Source organism: Chiloscyllium punctatum, chromosome 18, assembly GCF_047496795.1.
Source record: "Chiloscyllium punctatum isolate Juve2018m chromosome 18, sChiPun1.3, whole genome shotgun sequence".
NCBI lineage: Eukaryota > Metazoa > Chordata > Chondrichthyes > Orectolobiformes > Hemiscylliidae > Chiloscyllium > Chiloscyllium punctatum.
Window position 1 is genome coordinate 9,818,397 of NC_092756.1, and position 12,200 is coordinate 9,830,596.

Sequence of the window (12,200 nt, forward strand, 5' to 3'; positions counted from 1 at the left end):
CTCTGAGAGTGGAATTTATTTCATTGCTGTTGCTGATTGAATGAGCCACTAACGTGCGAACTGCTCCAAAACATGATTCAGGACCTCTGGTGCCAATTCTCACACGTTGAATAACGACAGACACCTTCCAAATGAGGTCTTTCAGAGACGACTTTGGGATACATTTGACAGACAGACTAGTTGAGGAATCCGTGGTGCACTGTGACACCAGCACATCAGCTTCTTCCCTGTCTTTGAACCGGGCCGCCTGCGCAAGGAATGCGAATGCGGTAATGCTTTTCGTGGAAGGATCAGAAGGGGGTAACTACACTCTCAAACAGAATGGCATATGATCAGAACCAGGTTGGAGAAAAACTTTACAATGCTTTTGCACAGTAATTAAACGGAGCGGCATTGCATTGCACTACGAGCGACGATTTATTCGAGCAAACTCGAAGGCAGGTTTGCACATGGGAAAGCAAGCAAGAAAGCTCCGTTCTTGTCGATGTCAAAGGCTGCAGTTGAAGAGCAAAGCAGTTTCTGCCCAGTGTCGAACTGGGGACCTTTCGCGTGTAAGGCGAACGTGATGACCACTACACTACAGAAACAAGCCTCGGTCGTCCCCGCTGCAGCTCAGTGGCATCCAGCACTGAAAGTTGAAGCCATTCGACCTTTCACCTTTCTGTTTCCGTTAGCTCGTTGTTTAATGGGACTTGTTTAATTTTGGCTATGTGGTGAGCATGGACGAGATACACCGAAGTATCTGTTTCCACGCGGTGTACCCCAATAACGTTGTGTCGCTTACACCTGCTTTAAAGAATTACGTTTTTGCGGAGCTTACCGTCGCAGTCTGTGGCAAAATCTTTTCGTCTGTTCGACTGCTCACGGGAAAGGTAGCATTGTGAAACACTGCAGAAACGAACGACTTCCTTACTTTTGCTCCGACTGACCATACTCCGTGAAAATTTCCCAGATTCTCAGTTGAGGATTTTTGCAGCTGGAAGTTACCTCAGAAACCCTGTTAATTCGTAATGTATTGAGCGAATCGCAAAACAGAAAGCATTTAACACGGAACACAAACAAAACGGGAAAACCAAATGCATTTTCAGACACAGCGAGCATGAATGCTAAATGTGAGACAGTCAGGGGGCATGAGCCATAACGTAATCACACAACTAACAACAGGGCAATTCCAAACTACTCTTTCAAACATACTGGAGCCTGAGTGCACCACCACTTCCCAGACAATGCTGCAAAGAGACAAAAAAAGAACATAATAAGAATGGACCATAAAAAGTGAATTTCACCAATCACAGTCTCGATTAGATTACCTTTCCCTTCCGATGACTCCAGGACTGAAATGAAGGAAGTGGGAGAAATTCAATAACATATGACATCGAAATACATTGGAACGATTTTCTCATTGGCCAGAAAACCAAATAACGACGAGTCGAGTCACCGTAGGACTCTGTTTCGCAACAACGATGAAATAGCAGTCTCCATTCGGTTCCAGTAAAAGCTCAACTTGCCTGGAACAGAAAGCAAGAGTAGAGCCGCTGGCGATTTTCCGCGCGGGAGGCGAACACGAGCATGACAGCACAGACACTTTGGAAAATTCGGCACTTACCAACACCACAATCAATTCCCCGGGATGCAAACTCATTTTGCTTCTGTTTTAAACAGAAATGCCGCAGGGGATCGAAACAGCATTTAAACTAGCTGCTCCGCAGAAATGGCAGCGGTGGGATTCGAACCCACGCCTCTTTCGAGACTGGAGGCTTAATCCAGCGCCTTAGACCGCTCGGCCACACTACCAACACGCCCACGACTCCATTTTCTTGCACTTCCAATTGTGTTCCTGCATAACAACAGATGGAAACTCACGTGAAAAGGGTTCCATGATCCCTCTCCGACTCGCACAGCTGCTGGGATGTACCCGTCTACAATATCAATTTCTCAGCAGTTAACGATAGCCCATCAATCCAGACAAAAATCACTGGTAAACTGAGTCTATCTTCTCAGACTTCGATTCAGCTACAGATGTATCTGTGAGTGCGTGAGAATATATGATCGATTATGATTGGGTCAAATTACCATGAGCTACTTGACATTACTGCAATTTCGATTCTTGCTTTGCTCAATGATTTCACCCATTGCTCGAAACAGGACAACTTTCACGTTTACACGGAACATGAAACACACCGGACTACAGGGGAAATGCACAAAGCTGAGCAGGCCGTGTCCCAAATCATACCGTGCAGCATAGTTTCAGTCACTGTGTCTGTTTTGCAGAATAAGGTTCCCAAAGAATGTTCCACCCTAAAACCGGAGGTAGCATTACAATTCGAGAAGGACAGATTACATTGTGAGGAAGGTCTGACCTCGGGGCCGGTTCGAGATGCCACTTTCCTTGCCTTTTACCTAACCGTGCAATTTGCTGCAGATTGCACCTGGACATGAGCCTCATGGATACCAACTGAGTTGGAAACCTGTGTGGGAATCGATGAGAATAAGCGACTCAATAAAGTTTAACAAGTTCCATGGTGCTTTTTAGAAATGCAGTTTCTCTTCACCTCAATCCAAAAGGCAGTTTCCGAACATAGTAACAGAAGTCAAAAGGTAATTACCTCACCCCACCCCCACTCCGGAAGAGGTGCTAACTGCCCTTGATTGCTTTTTGTTCACGATGTGAAGAGCTCTCACGCCTGAGTCACCGTCACGTCTCTGGTTGCTGAGTGAATCACAACGAAGGACTTTCTCCAGAGCTGCAACTGCCTCACTTCCCCACTCGCCCTCCCCGTTTACATTTTCCTGCTCGTCAGTGATTTAATGAAAACCAAATGGATGCGATGTCATTCTGTAGCCTCTCTGTCGATTCCTCCGTTTCCGTTCCAACCTGGCTTAGATCTCGGGGCGCACCTTAATACTAGCGACGCTATGAAAGCACAGGTCCAGAGGTTCCTCTGAGAGTGGAATTTCTTTCATTGCTGTTGCTGATTGAATGAGCCACTAACGTGCGAACTGCTCCAAAACATGATTCAGGACCTCTGGTGCCAATTCTCAAACGTTGAATAACGACAGACACCTTCCAAATGAGGTCTTTCAGAGACGACTTTGGGATACATTTGACAGACAGACTAGTTGAGGAATCCGTGGTGCACTGTGACACCAGCACATCAGCTTCTTCCCTGTCTTTGAACCGGGCCGCCTGCGCAAGGAATGCGAATGCGGTCATGCTTTTCGTGGAAGGATCAGAAGGGGGTAACTACACTCTCAAACAGAATGGCATATGATCAGAACCAGGTTGGAGAAAAACTTTACAATGCTTTTGCACAGTAATTAAACGGAGCGGCATTGCATTGCACTACGAGCGACGATTTATTCGAGCAAACTCGAAGGCAGGTTTGCACATGGGAAAGCAAGCAAGAAAGCTCCGTTCTTGTCGATGTCAAAGGCTGCAGTTGAAGAGCAAAGCAGTTTCTGCCCAGTGTCGAACTGGGGACCTTTCGCGTGTAAGGCGAACGTGATGACCACTACACTACAGAAACAAGCCTCGGTCGTCCCCGCTGCAGCTCAGTGGCATCCAGCACTGAAAGTTGAAGCCATTCGACCTTTCACCTTTCTGTTTCCGTTAGCTCGTTGTTTAATGGGACTTGTTTAATTTTGGCTATGTGGTGAGCATGGACGAGATACACCGAAGTATCTGTTTCCACGCGGTGTACCCCAATAACGTTGTGTCGCTTACACCTGCTTTAAAGAATTACGTTTTTGCGGAGCTTACCGTCGCAGTCTGTGGCAAAATCTTTTCGTCTGTTCGACTGCTCACGGGAAAGGTAGCATTGTGAAACACTGCAGAAACGAACGACTTCCTTACTTTTGCTCCGACTGACCATACTCCGTGAAAATTTCCCAGATTCTCAGTTGAGGATTTTTGCAGCTGGAAGTTACCTCAGAAACCCTGTTAATTCGTAATGTATTGAGCGAATCGCAAAACAGAAAGCATTTAACACGGAACACAAACAAAACGGGAAAACCAAATGCATTTTCAGACACAGCGAGCATGAATGCTAAATGTGAGACAGTCAGGGGGCATGAGCCATAACGTAATCACACAACTAACAACAGGGCAATTCCAAACTACTCTTTCAAACATACTGGAGCCTGAGTGCACCACCACTTCCCAGACAATGCTGCAAAGAGACAAAAAAAGAACATAATAAGAATGGACCATAAAAAGTGAATTTCACCAATCACAGTCTCGATTAGATTACCTTTCCCTTCCGATGACTCCAGGACTGAAATGAAGGAAGTGGGAGAAATTCAATAACATATGACATCGAAATACATTGGAACGATTTTCTCATTGGACAGAAAACCAAATAACGACGAGTCGAGTCACCGTAGGACTCTGTTTCGCAACAACGATGAAATAGCAGTCTCCATTCGGTTCCAGTAAAAGCTCAACTTGCCTGGAACAGAAAGCAAGAGTAGAGCCGCTGGCGATTTTCCGCGCGGGAGGCGAACACGAGCATGACAGCACAGACACTTTGGAAAATTCGGCACTTACCAACACCACAATCAATTCCCCGGGATGCAAACTCATTTTGCTTCTGTTTTAAACAGAAATGCCGCAGGGGATCGAAACAGCATTTAAACTAGCTGCTCCGCAGAAATGGCAGCGGTGGGATTCGAACCCACGCCTCTGTCGAGACTGGAGCCTTAATCCAGCGCCTTAGACTGCTCGGCCACACTACCAAAACGCACACGACTCCATTTTCTTGCACTTCCAATTGTGTTCCTGCATAACAACAGATGTAAACTCACGTGAAAAGGGTTCCATGATCCCTCTCCGACTCGCACAGCTGCTGGGATGTGCCCGTCTACAATATCAATTTCTCAGCAGTTAACGATAGCCCATCAATCCAGACAAAAATCACTGGTAAACTGAGTCTATCTTCTCAGACTTCGATTCAGCTACAGATGTATCTGTGAGTGCGTGAGAATATATGATCGATTATGATTGGGTCAAATTACCATGAGCTACTTGACATTACTGCAATTTCGATTCTTGCTTTGCTCAATGATTTCACCCATTGCTCGAAACAGGACAACTTTCACGTTTACACGGAACATGAAACACACCGGACTACAGGGGAAATGCACAAAGCTGAGCAGGCCGTGTCCCAAATCATACCGTGCAGCATAGTTTCAGTCACTGTGTCTGTTTTGCAGAATAAGGTTCCCAAAGAATGTTCCACCCTAAAACCGGAGGTAGCATTACAATTCGAGAAGGACAGATTACATTGTGAGGAAGGTCTGACCTCGGGGCCGGTTCGAGATGCCACTTTCCTTGCCTTTTACCTAACCGTGCAATTTGCTGCAGATTGCACCTGGACATGAGCCTCATGGATACCAACTGAGTTGGAAACCTGTGTGGGAATCGATGAGAATAAGCGACTCAATAAAGTTTAACAAGTTCCATGGTGCTTTTTAGAAATGCAGTTTCTCTTCACCTCAATCCAAAAGGCAGTTTCCGAACATAGTAACAGAAGTCAAAAGGTAATTACCTCACCCCACCCCCACTCCGGAAGAGGTGCTAACTGCCCTTGATTGCTTTTTGTTCACGATGTGAAGAGCTCTCACGCCTGAGTCACCGTCACGTCTCTGGTTGCTGAGTGAATCACAACGAAGGACTTTCTCCAGAGCTGCAACTGCCTCACTTCCCCACTCGCCCTCCCCGTTTACATTTTCCTGCTCGTCAGTGATTTAATGAAAACCAAATGGATGCGATGTCATTCTGTAGCCTCTCTGTCGATTCCTCCGTTTCCGTTCCAACCTGGCTTAGATCTCGGGGCGCACCTTAATACTAGCGACGCTATGAAAGCACAGGTCCAGAGGTTCCTCTGAGAGTGGAATTTCTTTCATTGCTGTTGCTGATTGAATGAGCCACTAACGTGCGAACTGCTCCAAAACATGATTCAGGACCTCTGGTGCCAATTCTCACACGTTGAATAACGACAGACACCTTCCAAATGAGGTCTTTCAGAGACGACTTTGGGATACATTTGACAGACAGACTAGTTGAGGAATCCGTGGTGCACTGTGACACCAGCACATCAGCTTCTTCCCTGTCTTTGAACCGGGCCGCCTGCGCAAGGAATGCGAATGCGGTAATGCTTTTCGTGGAAGGATCAGAAGGGGGTAACTACACTCTCAAACAGAATGGCATATGATCAGAACCAGGTTGGAGAAAAACTTTACAATGCTTTTGCACAGTAATTAAACGGAGCGGCATTGCATTGCACTACGAGCGACGATTTATTCGAGCAAACTCGAAGGCAGGTTTGCACATGGGAAAGCAAGCAAGAAAGCTCCGTTCTTGTCGATGTCAAAGGCTGCAGTTGAAGAGCAAAGCAGTTTCTGCCCAGTGTCGAACTGGGGACCTTTCGCGTGTAAGGCGAACGTGATGACCACTACACTACAGAAACAAGCCTCGGTCGTCCCCGCTGCAGCTCAGTGGCATCCAGCACTGAAAGTTGAAGCCATTCGACCTTTCACCTTTCTGTTTCCGTTAGCTCGTTGTTTAATGGGACTTGTTTAATTTTGGCTATGTGGTGAGCATGGACGAGATACACCGAAGTATCTGTTTCCACGCGGTGTACCCCAATAACGTTGTGTCGCTTACACCTGCTTTAAAGAATTACGTTTTTGCGGAGCTTACCGTCGCAGTCTGTGGCAAAATCTTTTCGTCTGTTCGACTGCTCACGGGAAAGGTAGCATTGTGAAACACTGCAGAAACGAACGACTTCCTTACTTTTGCTCCGACTGACCATACTCCGTGAAAATTTCCCAGATTCTCAGTTGAGGATTTTTGCAGCTGGAAGTTACCTCAGAAACCCTGTTAATTCGTAATGTATTGAGCGAATCGCAAAACAGAAAGCATTTAACACGGAACACAAACAAAACGGGAAAACCAAATGCATTTTCAGACACAGCGAGCATGAATGCTAAATGTGAGACAGTCAGGGGGCATGAGCCATAACGTAATCACACAACTAACAACAGGGCAATTCCAAACTACTCTTTCAAACATACTGGAGCCTGAGTGCACCACCACTTCCCAGACAATGCTGCAAAGAGACAAAAAAAGAACATAATAAGAATGGACCATAAAAAGTGAATTTCACCAATCACAGTCTCGATTAGATTACCTTTCCCTTCCGATGACTCCAGGACTGAAATGAAGGAAGTGGGAGAAATTCAATAACATATGACATCGAAATACATTGGAACGATTTTCTCATTGGCCAGAAAACCAAATAACGACGAGTCGAGTCACCGTAGGACTCTGTTTCGCAACAACGATGAAATAGCAGTCTCCATTCGGTTCCAGTAAAAGCTCAACTTGCCTGGAACAGAAAGCAAGAGTAGAGCCGCTGGCGATTTTCCGCGCGGGAGGCGAACACGAGCATGACAGCACAGACACTTTGGAAAATTCGGCACTTACCAACACCACAATCAATTCCCCGGGATGCAAACTCATTTTGCTTCTGTTTTAAACAGAAATGCCGCAGGGGATCGAAACAGCATTTAAACTAGCTGCTCCGCAGAAATGGCAGCGGTGGGATTCGAACCCACGCCTCTGTCGAGACTGGAGCCTTAATCCAGCGCCTTAGACTGCTCGGCCACACTACCAAAACGCCCACGACTCCATTTTCTTGCACTTCCAATTGTGTTCCTGCATAACAACAGATGTAAACTCACGTGAAAAGGGTTCCATGATCCCTCTCCGACTCGCACAGCTGCTGGGATGTGCCCGTCTACAATATCAATTTCTCAGCAGTTAACGATAGCCCATCAATCCAGACAAAAATCACTGGTAAACTGAGTCTATCTTCTCAGACTTCGATTCAGCTACAGATGTATCTGTGAGTGCGTGAGAATATATGATCGATTATGATTGGGTCAAATTACCATGAGCTACTTGACATTACTGCAATTTCGATTCTTGCTTTGCTCAATGATTTCACCCATTGCTCGAAACAGGACAACTTTCACGTTTACACGGAACATGAAACACACCGGACTACAGGGGAAATGCACAAAGCTGAGCAGGCCGTGTCCCAAATCATACCGTGCAGCATAGTTTCAGTCACTGTGTCTGTTTTGCAGAATAAGGTTCCCAAAGAATGTTCCACCCTAAAACCGGAGGTAGCATTACAATTCGAGAAGGACAGATTACATTGTGAGGAAGGTCTGACCTCGGGGCCGGTTCGAGATGCCACTTTCCTTGCCTTTTACCTAACCGTGCAATTTGCTGCAGATTGCACCTGGACATGAGCCTCATGGATACCAACTGAGTTGGAAACCTGTGTGGGAATCGATGAGAATAAGCGACTCAATAAAGTTTAACAAGTTCCATGGTGCTTTTTAGAAATGCAGTTTCTCTTCACCTCAATCCAAAAGGCAGTTTCCGAACATAGTAACAGAAGTCAAAAGGTAATTACCTCACCCCACCCCCACTCCGGAAGAGGTGCTAACTGCCCTTGATTGCTTTTTGTTCACGATGTGAAGAGCTCTCACGCCTGAGTCACCGTCACGTCTCTGGTTGCTGAGTGAATCACAACGAAGGACTTTCTCCAGAGCTGCAACTGCCTCACTTCCCCACTCGCCCTCCCCGTTTACATTTTCCTGTTCGTCAGTGATTTAATGAAAACCAAATGGATGCGATGTCATTCTGTAGCCTCTCTGTCGATTCCTCCGTTTCCGTTCCAACCTGGCTTAGATCTCGGGGCGCACCTTAATACTAGCGACGCTATGAAAGCACAGGTCCAGAGGTTCCTCTGAGAGTGGAATTTCTTTCATTGCTGTTGCTGATTGAATGAGCCACTAACGTGCGAACTGCTCCAAAACATGATTCAGGACCTCTGGTGCCAATTCTCACACGTTGAATAACGACAGACACCTTCCAAATGAGGTCTTTCAGAGACGACTTTGGGATACATTTGACAGACAGACTAGTTGAGGAATCCGTGGTGCACTGTGACACCAGCACATCAGCTTCTTCCCTGTCTTTGAACCGGGCCGCCTGCGCAAGGAATGCGAATGCGGTAATGCTTTTCGTGGAAGGATCAGAAGGGGGTAACTACACTCTCAAACAGAATGGCATATGATCAGAACCAGGTTGGAGAAAAACTTTACAATGCTTTTGCACAGTAATTAAACGGAGCGGCATTGCATTGCACTACGAGCGACGATTTATTCGAGCAAACTCGAAGGCAGGTTTGCACATGGGAAAGCAAGCAAGAAAGCTCCGTTCTTGTCGATGTCAAAGGCTGCAGTTGAAGAGCAAAGCAGTTTCTGCCCAGTGTCGAACTGGGGACCTTTCGCGTGTAAGGCGAACGTGATGACCACTACACTACAGAAACAAGCCTCGGTCGTCCCCGCTGCAGCTCAGTGGCATCCAGCACTGAAAGTTGAAGCCATTCGACCTTTCACCTTTCTGTTTCCGTTAGCTCGTTGTTTAATGGGACTTGTTTAATTTTGGCTATGTGGTGAGCATGGACGAGATACACCGAAGTATCTGTTTCCACGCGGTGTACCCCAATAACGTTGTGTCGCTTACACCTGCTTTAAAGAATTACGTTTTTGCGGAGCTTACCGTCGCAGTCTGTGGCAAAATCTTTTCGTCTGTTCGACTGCTCACGGGAAAGGTAGCATTGTGAAACACTGCAGAAACGAACGACTTCCTTACTTTTGCTCCGACTGACCATACTCCGTGAAAATTTCCCAGATTCTCAGTTGAGGATTTTTGCAGCTGGAAGTTACCTCAGAAACCCTGTTAATTCGTAATGTATTGAGCGAATCGCAAAACAGAAAGCATTTAACACGGAACACAAACAAAACGGGAAAACCAAATGCATTTTCAGACACAGCGAGCATGAATGCTAAATGTGAGACAGTCAGGGGGCATGAGCCATAACGTAATCACACAACTAACAACAGGGCAATTCCAAACTACTCTTTCAAACATACTGGAGCCTGAGTGCACCACCACTTCCCAGACAATGCTGCAAAGAGACAAAAAAAGAACATAATAAGAATGGACCATAAAAAGTGAATTTCACCAATCACAGTCTCGATTAGATTACCTTTCCCTTCCGATGACTCCAGGACTGAAATGAAGGAAGTGGGAGAAATTCAATAACATATGACATCGAAATACATTGGAACGATTTTCTCATTGGCCAGAAAACCAAATAACGACGAGTCGAGTCACCGTAGGACTCTGTTTCGCAACAACGATGAAATAGCAGTCTCCATTCGGTTCCAGTAAAAGCTCAACTTGCCTGGAACAGAAAGCAAGAGTAGAGCCGCTGGCGATTTTCCGCGCGGGAGGCGAACACGAGCATGACAGCACAGACACTTTGGAAAATTCGGCACTTACCAACACCACAATCAATTCCCCGGGATGCAAACTCATTTTGCTTCTGTTTTAAACAGAAATGCCGCAGGGGATCGAAACAGCATTTAAACTAGCTGCTCCGCAGAAATGGCAGCGGTGGGATTCGAACCCACGCCTCTGTCGAGACTGGAGCCTTAATCCAGCGCCTTAGACTGCTCGGCCACACTACCAAAACGCCCACGACTCCATTTTCTTGCACTTCCAATTGTGTTCCTGCATAACAACAGATGTAAACTCACGTGAAAAGGGTTCCATGATCCCTCTCCGACTCGCACAGCTGCTGGGATGTGCCCGTCTACAATATCAATTTCTCAGCAGTTAACGATAGCCCATCAATCCAGACAAAAATCACTGGTAAACTGAGTCTATCTTCTCAGACTTCGATTCAGCTACAGATGTATCTGTGAGTGCGTGAGAATATATGATCGATTATGATTGGGTCAAATTACCATGAGCTACTTGACATTACTGCAATTTCGATTCTTGCTTTGCTCAATGATTTCACCCATTGCTCGAAACAGGACAACTTTCACGTTTACACGGAACATGAAACACACCGGACTACAGGGGAAATGCACAAAGCTGAGCAGGCCGTGTCCCAAATCATACCGTGCAGCATAGTTTCAGTCACTGTGTCTGTTTTGCAGAATAAGGTTCCCAAAGAATGTTCCACCCTAAAACCGGAGGTAGCATTACAATTCGAGAAGGACAGATTACATTGTGAGGAAGGTCTGACCTCGGGGCCGGTTCGAGATGCCACTTTCCTTGCCTTTTACCTAACCGTGCAATTTGCTGCAGATTGCACCTGGACATGAGCCTCATGGATACCAACTGAGTTGGAAACCTGTGTGGGAATCGATGAGAATAAGCGACTCAATAAAGTTTAACAAGTTCCATGGTGCTTTTTAGAAATGCAGTTTCTCTTCACCTCAATCCAAAAGGCAGTTTCCGAACATAGTAACAGAAGTCAAAAGGTAATTACCTCACCCCACCCCCACTCCGGAAGAGGTGCTAACTGCCCTTGATTGCTTTTTGTTCACGATGTGAAGAGCTCTCACGCCTGAGTCACCGTCACGTCTCTGGTTGCTGAGTGAATCACAACGAAGGACTTTCTCCAGAGCTGCAACTGCCTCACTTCCCCACTCGCCCTCCCCGTTTACATTTTCCTGCTCGTCAGTGATTTAATGAAAACCAAATGGATGCGATGTCATTCTGTAGCCTCTCTGTCGATTCCTCCGTTTCCGTTCCAACCTGGCTTAGATCTCGGGGCGCACCTTAATACTAGCGACGCTATGAAAGCACAGGTCCAGAGGTTCCTCTGAGAGTGGAATTTCTTTCATTGCTGTTGCTGATTGAATGAGCCACTAACGTGCGAACTGCTCCAAAACATGATTCAGGACCTCTGGTGCCAATTCTCACACGTTGAATAACGACAGACACCTTCCAAATGAGGTCTTTCAGAGACGACTTTGGGATACATTTGACAGACAGACTAGTTGAGGAATCCGTGGTGCACTGTGACACCAGCACATCAGCTTCTTCCCTGTCTTTGAACCGGGCCGCCTGCGCAAGGAATGCGAATGCGGTAATGCTTTTCGTGGAAGGATCAGAAGGGGGTAACTACACTCTCAAACAGAATGGCATATGATCAGAACCAGGTTGGAGAAAAACTTTACAATGCTTTTGCACAGTAATTAAACGGAGCGGCATTGCATTGCACTACGAGCGACGATTTATTCGAGCAAACTCGAAGGCA

The 12,200-nt window shown here is 46.3% G+C and overlaps 5 non-coding genes across 5 annotated transcripts; all 5 read right to left on the reverse strand.

Moving 5' to 3' along the window:
• Nucleotides 1–514: 514 nt before the first annotated feature.
• Nucleotides 515–587, reverse strand: trnav-uac (transfer RNA valine (anticodon UAC)). The gene has a single exon. It is a non-coding gene; the product is annotated as a tRNA-Val (tRNA).
• A 1,125-nt stretch (nt 588–1,712) lies between these two features.
• On the reverse strand, nt 1,713–1,794 carry trnal-aag (transfer RNA leucine (anticodon AAG)). Its single transcript has one exon. It is a non-coding gene; the product is annotated as a tRNA-Leu (tRNA).
• A 1,660-nt stretch (nt 1,795–3,454) lies between these two features.
• trnav-uac (transfer RNA valine (anticodon UAC)) lies at nt 3,455–3,527 on the reverse strand. The gene has a single exon. It is a non-coding gene; the product is annotated as a tRNA-Val (tRNA).
• Nucleotides 3,528–6,394: 2,867 nt separating this feature from the next.
• Nucleotides 6,395–6,467, reverse strand: trnav-uac (transfer RNA valine (anticodon UAC)). Its single transcript has one exon. It is a non-coding gene; the product is annotated as a tRNA-Val (tRNA).
• A 2,867-nt stretch (nt 6,468–9,334) lies between these two features.
• Nucleotides 9,335–9,407, reverse strand: trnav-uac (transfer RNA valine (anticodon UAC)). The gene has a single exon. It is a non-coding gene; the product is annotated as a tRNA-Val (tRNA).
• Nucleotides 9,408–12,200: the final 2,793 nt, after the last annotated feature.